Below are 6,386 nucleotides of genomic sequence, written 5' to 3'. Positions count from 1 at the left end.
CTATAGTGCTGAAATACGTTGCACGGCACAAGAAGTGGCAAAGTTAATCTCTTTTCTGACCTCCTCATGGAACCTCTCTACTGATTTGGCAGGCAATGAAATCAGAGCCAACACTCCTTCAACCCCCTCCTCATTCTTGTGGCCAATTAGCGAAGTCACCATTCCAGGCACCATCCCCGTCCCAGCCCTAGCCGGCCCGCCATACCTCCCTCTCCCCCACCCGAAATCCAAATCCGCGAACTTCAATCGGGTCATGTCCGACACCACAAACGCCGCTTCCTCACAGAACCCTCTACGCCCATTCACTTCAATGAAATCCAAAACCGAAGCTCTGTACTCATCCCCAATTACACTCCTCTTCACTTCCTTGATCAAACTCGCTGCATAGCTTAGCGGCTTCTCAGCCAGTTGGGCTGCATTTGCAATGGCACAAGGAAACACCACGGCACTGCCATAGTAACCTTCGGGGAGCGAAGGCTTGGATCGAAACCGGGTATCGATTGGGAAGAGAAGTCTAGTGGTACATTGAGGGCTAATTAGGGCTCGAGTCCTTGCCCTCCACAGACAGCTGGCCACGGCGTCGAAGGTGGGGCATAGATTCTTGGATCTGGGGCCGCTGATTACGGCTTTAAGCGATGATATTTGAGGGTGGTGAGAGAGGAATATTGAGACTTGAACTAGAGATTTGAAGTGGGGTTCAGTGTAAGCAATGGTGAGATCATGCTCATCGTACTCAGGGTGGGGGTAGGAGATGGTGGGAGGTGACCTGGGCTTGAGAGATTCTCTGGCCCATGAGGGTGACATGGAAGGAGAAGCTTGAGTTGGATTGAGGCAGAATTCTGAAACAGCTTTCATGAAGTTGTAGGCGCCGTACGCATCGCAGATGCAGTGGTTGAATGTGTAGGCTACAACAAAGCCTTTGCATGCAAGTCTTGTAACCTGTAACCAAAAATAGTAAGGACATTAATTAATTACTTGTTCAGCAAAAAGTAGAGGGTGTTGAAAATTATATATTGTAAGTCTTGTAAGCCTTTGCATGCTGATGAAAATTATTGCATATACAAGTTGTAATAGGAAGACAAGTAGAGGGTACGTGTGCCTGTGAGAGAGACCCAAGTGAATGACGAGAGTAAATTAAAAGTAGAGTTTAATTTTTAATTAAATTTATTTAATGTGAAAAGGGTGTACAATCGACATTCTATATACTCATAGTTGACAAAAAAAAAACATTTAATTTCTTAATAATATAGGAAGTTTTCGTTAAAGGGGTTTTTTAAATAAGCTTATTTTAGCGATTTTTTGTGAGTTTTACTTCATATTGAATTTCAACGAGCTAAACTGTAGACTTTTTAAGTTTGTATTCGAGAATCATCAATACAAAAAATTAGATAAAATTTGATCATTTTATTGAATGGTAATCATTTCAAGCTAGTACTGTTTATCGAAAATATTATATTGGTCTATTTAGGGTTTCCAATTTGTCTAATTTATTAAAGAAATGGCCTTTGAAAGGAGACTTGAAAAATAGGTGCATTGAGTAATTGAAATACAATATGTAATAGGTCCCTTGAGATATAACTAAAATTATTTGAGTGATCCCTTAACGGAAGCTTTCATATTTCATAATAAATAGACTTTCAATCAAAATTTAGTAAGAAGTGGGCCTCACAGGAGATCCCCTTACAGCTAGGCTAGTTTGGTATTGATGTAAAGTATGTGAGAAAAAACAACTGTACAATAAATGAACCTCCAACCTGCTTATTTTCTTTTGAACTCCCAAAAATAGCTTATTTTGACTCCAATTTTGAAAACAAGCAATTTCTCATTTTTTTCTCCAAACACCTTTGGGTTGAAAATTTAAAAAATATATAAGCTACTTATTTTTCACTACATTTAATTCAATCACTCAACAAAGCCTAAATAAACTTATAAAAGGAATCCATTTCCATACAGTTAATAAAAAAGTAATAGAGCCAAGCATCTTTGTTCAGCAAGCTAGCTAGTATCTTACGGAAGCAAAACTAAAAGGCAAGACTGATGATTTCATGGTGCATGAAATGCATCACTGCTGTTATTAGTTATGACAAAGAATCCAATGCATGTAGCATTCCCACCAAACAATTTCATCTAATTCTATCTCACTTCTGAGAAGGACTGATGCAATATATCGTAGATCGATTTTTAAACATTTTTAAAAAACTTAGATGAACTTTTTTAACATTTAACACTTTAGGTGATTTTTTTTATTTTATCATTTACTGTATATATTTATATATAATGATGATTAGGTAGCCAATATATGCATGATGATGATGATCATGACAAACCTGCATGCGAAGCAAGGGTGAATCAGTGATGAGATCACTGCCCCACAAATCATCCACAAGAAAACATTCCCATTGAGGAAAGGGTGGCTTCAGCAGCCCACCCTCAACTTGTTGCAGTAGTTGTGTCATTTTGATATCAGCATTGCCTTCACGGAAAGCCACACCCTCACCACAACAGTCCACCACAAGCTTGCCCTTATCGGCATGCCTCAGCCGTCCGGCGACCGGGTAGTAGTGAACAAGAGTCTTGGCCAAGGCCTCTTTGATCATCACAACTGGGTCTTTGTGATGATCATCATCATCACCAATACGTGGTGATGATGGGGGGTCATGGCCATGGTCATAGAAATGCACAAATGGAATGTGGTTTCTTAGGCCTTTTTGGTCATCAATGTTGGATAGGTACTTGAATTCTCGTGGGGTTGGTTTCTCAGGGCGGATCAGTTCCGGTTTACTCACTTGCACATTGAATTTGAGCATTGGAGCCATATTGTTATTCTCAGTGTCTGCAATATTGCCCGGCCTATTTATAGACTGGTGTGGGTTGCAGCTAATTTGGTGGTGTACCCACATCGATCACCCTTCTTTTATAGTGGAGACAATTATATTATTAATTTTGAAAAAAAAAAAAAAAAGCAAAGAAAATTAGAAGAATTTTCTTTAATTGGCCCCACCAGTTTTTGGTCTTTTCTTTAATTTAGAAGAATTTGATTCAGGTAACAAGGAACTTTCCAATATTGGGTAAACCAAAATGCTTGACTTTCTTTTTAAGCCTATGGGAGAAACAAGTGAGACAACACTCTTCAAAAGTTTGATTTAAGTACTTTAATAAATTTTTTATTTCATGATTATATTAAGGCTTAGTTTGGTATTTTTGTGAGGAAAAATTAATGTGAAGTAAAGTCAGCCGTAAAGTAAAGCAGTTGAGTATTTGGTAAATTATGTTTTAAAAAATGCTGTGTGCAAAAAGCAGTAAGGTTTTTGGTAAATTTTAATGTAAAACTGTTGTTTATAATTATTAAAATAGACACGACGCTGAAAGTGTTTTTGACTTATTTGTTTGATAAAAAACAGGTCTTTTACTCGTTTATAATTTTTTGTCTACAAATTTATATTAACATTAAAATTGCTAAGAACAAATTCATTAAATAAGTATGCATATTATTTTTGTGGGTATATTATAATTTTAATGGTACAAATAAAATACCATAATTAATGAAGATATATTGGGTGAAAATTTTAATGGTCTATTATTTTTGCCATTTTGTATAAAAATTAAGGATATATTGGGCAACTAAAATTTTTAATTAATGAGGCCCACAACTTTCATTCACTGCAGTTTTGAGAAGTAGGTGGACACTTCAAAAATTAAAAAATGTTTATGGAACATCCAAAAATTAACATCTATTAAAGTTGGGTTTAAATGTCAGTGTGGGCAACCATGATGCAGCAGGTTAATTTCATGACATTATCTTCCTCATCCTCATGCACACTTCAATAATCCTCATAAGAGCACATGTTCCCTTCATAATCCTCATACTCAATCAATGATACTTCCACCTCAAGAATATTATCAACAATAGACCTAGAAAATGATCCAGCCTACTAACAGGTCATTAAGCATGCCGTGTCATGGTTGGCCATATTGACATTTAACCCCACCACTAATTCACCAAACGGAAGTTAATTTTTCAATTTAGATATTAAATTTGTGGATGTTCTTGAAAGATATTTTGAATCCATGGACCCAGATGAAATTTATCTCATAGTTAGGTGTTTATTTTGAACTCGAGCCTAGGTAATTTTTATGTCATTTTCAGATTTAGTATTTCAATATAACCTCGACGCCTCTCGATCAACACATGCGAAAGCCACAAGTTGTTGAGTAAGCACCTTGGTCTGTTGTGTCAAGCGTCCTATATCATCAACATTCCTTTAATTCTGATGATTCACTGGAATGAGAATTGCCATAAGAAAGGTATCTACCAATCTAATATATAATTCCTAAACTACCAAAAAAATAAGGATATAAGAGAAAAATCTCTCTCAACTTTTATTAATAATAATCAACCATTCAAAAGATTAAAAGAACCCAAATTTATAAGGTTTAAAAAACTTAGGCACTAAAAATACTAATTAGGATAAAATATAAAATAAAATATCAAACATGAATTAAAATCCTAATTGAGTAAGGAAATTTCTTGGCTTAAAAAAAAAAAAAAAAAACAAGAAAGTAAATCCTTCTCGATTGGTGGTCCACGAACAATCGCTGGCTAGATCAGTTTTTTTGTTACAATATGTCAATATCAATAATGGCATATAAATATCATCTATGTTACTTTAGCTTTTTCTGTTGGTATAGTATATAGAATTGGAATGTTGCAAATCTGTAACGGAAAAAAGTTTTAATGCTTACCCTTTTTTTTTTCTTTTTCATAATGCTTACATTGCATGCCCATATTTTCTACCAGAAAAAAAAAAAAAAAGTGAGTTTCAAAGGAACATGATAACATACGAAAATTTGGAGTTCCAAAGGAACTTTTGCAAGATGCATATGTGTGCTTTAAGGTGTTGTACCATTGGCTGTAGAATGACTGTATATATATATATATATATATATATATATATATATGGTGATGACATATATTTCTTGCATAACATGACGATCTTTCCCAATTAACATGCTTAAGACAAAAAAAAAAAAAACATGAAATATTGTTGGATGATAAGATAATTTTTTTTGGTAAGAATGATAAGATAATTTGTGATGCTCATTTCATTCCTCATCATTGCTTCATCGGACTCAAATTTCTAGTAGCTGTTGAGCTCAACCCAACTGACCTTATCAAAAATAAGGCTTATTGTGTAGGAGAATATTGCGTGCAAGTTTTATAATAGCAGACTTCTAGTGAGGTCATTTATTAATAACGACTCACAGAATGGCTCCTAACTTTTTCTCTTTTTTTTTTTTTTGACAGAACTTTTTCTTTATCTCGAAAATTCCAAAATTTTATTCTTAAATCAAATAAAAAAAGGGAAGAGATAAATAAACTGTTAGTATAATATAATATAATATTATTTATTTATATTTAAGATTCAAAACTTTATTTGATTTTAAATATTTTGTCAGTTTAATTCAACAGTTACAACCTTTTACTAAGAGGTAATTTCTAATGGGCCTAACACAACAGTCATGACTCTTTAAAGAGACTTATAGATTTCTATTAATAGAAATCTCATTAGACAGAAGAAATAACGTTCTACACTTGTCTTTTATTCTGACTTTCATCATCCTCTTCCATATCCTACTCTCTCAACTTTCATACTCTATTATTTGGGCAATCGATATTGACTTGACAACCGGTCTGCCGTTTGACGTGCATAGCGGATCAGACATCTGTGAATTCATTGGCTTGTATCTTGGAGTTGTAGGCGACTGCCATAACCTGCACGTAGGAAGGCGTCTATGGCTTTAGAATGTTAGTATTATAGTATTTAATAATTATATATAATATATATATGACTAAATCAATTATATGACAATCAAGAAGTATATATCAGTAAATCAATAAGATGAAAGATAAACAACAACTGGCTCACCCTCCTTTCCAACATCTTCACCCCCTTCTTCCTAACGGTGCATTTGGATGAGGAAATTAAACTCGAGTTTTAACTAAAAGACAAAATTTGAAAAATTACAATGTCCAATATATTTCCTTGTTCACTGACAAAAAAATCTTAAAATTAAGTGTGAAAAAATATGTAGAATTTGAAGGTCATAAATATGACTTTAATAGAAACATATATGGAAGAATTTGATAATTTATTCTATTGTGGTTAACTCTATTTATTCAAAATACAAGAAAGTAATACAAAGAAACTATCCTAATTACAACATAATTATAGTAAAAGTCAACTAATCAATCCATACCAAAATCAATTTATAATTAAAGGCATGATCTAACACCCCTGAAATTCCCTAATACATCACTAGCTAAATAAGCCTAGAAGAGGGGTGGATAAGTTTAAACACAAATTTTAATTAACCAATTTTAAAAT

At 34.0% G+C, this 6,386-nt stretch overlaps 1 pseudogene; it reads right to left on the bottom strand.

The window, feature by feature from the left end:
* On the bottom strand, positions 1 to 2,816 carry LOC147282955 (benzyl alcohol O-benzoyltransferase pseudogene; annotated as a pseudogene).
* Positions 2,817 to 6,386: the final 3,570 nt, after the last annotated feature.

Source organism: Dryas octopetala, chromosome 6 (assembly GCF_963921425.1).
Source record: "Dryas octopetala chromosome 6, drDryOcto1.1, whole genome shotgun sequence".
Taxonomy (NCBI): Eukaryota; Viridiplantae; Streptophyta; class Magnoliopsida; order Rosales; family Rosaceae; genus Dryas; species Dryas octopetala.
This window is presented reverse-complemented; position numbering and strand designations above follow the sequence as displayed.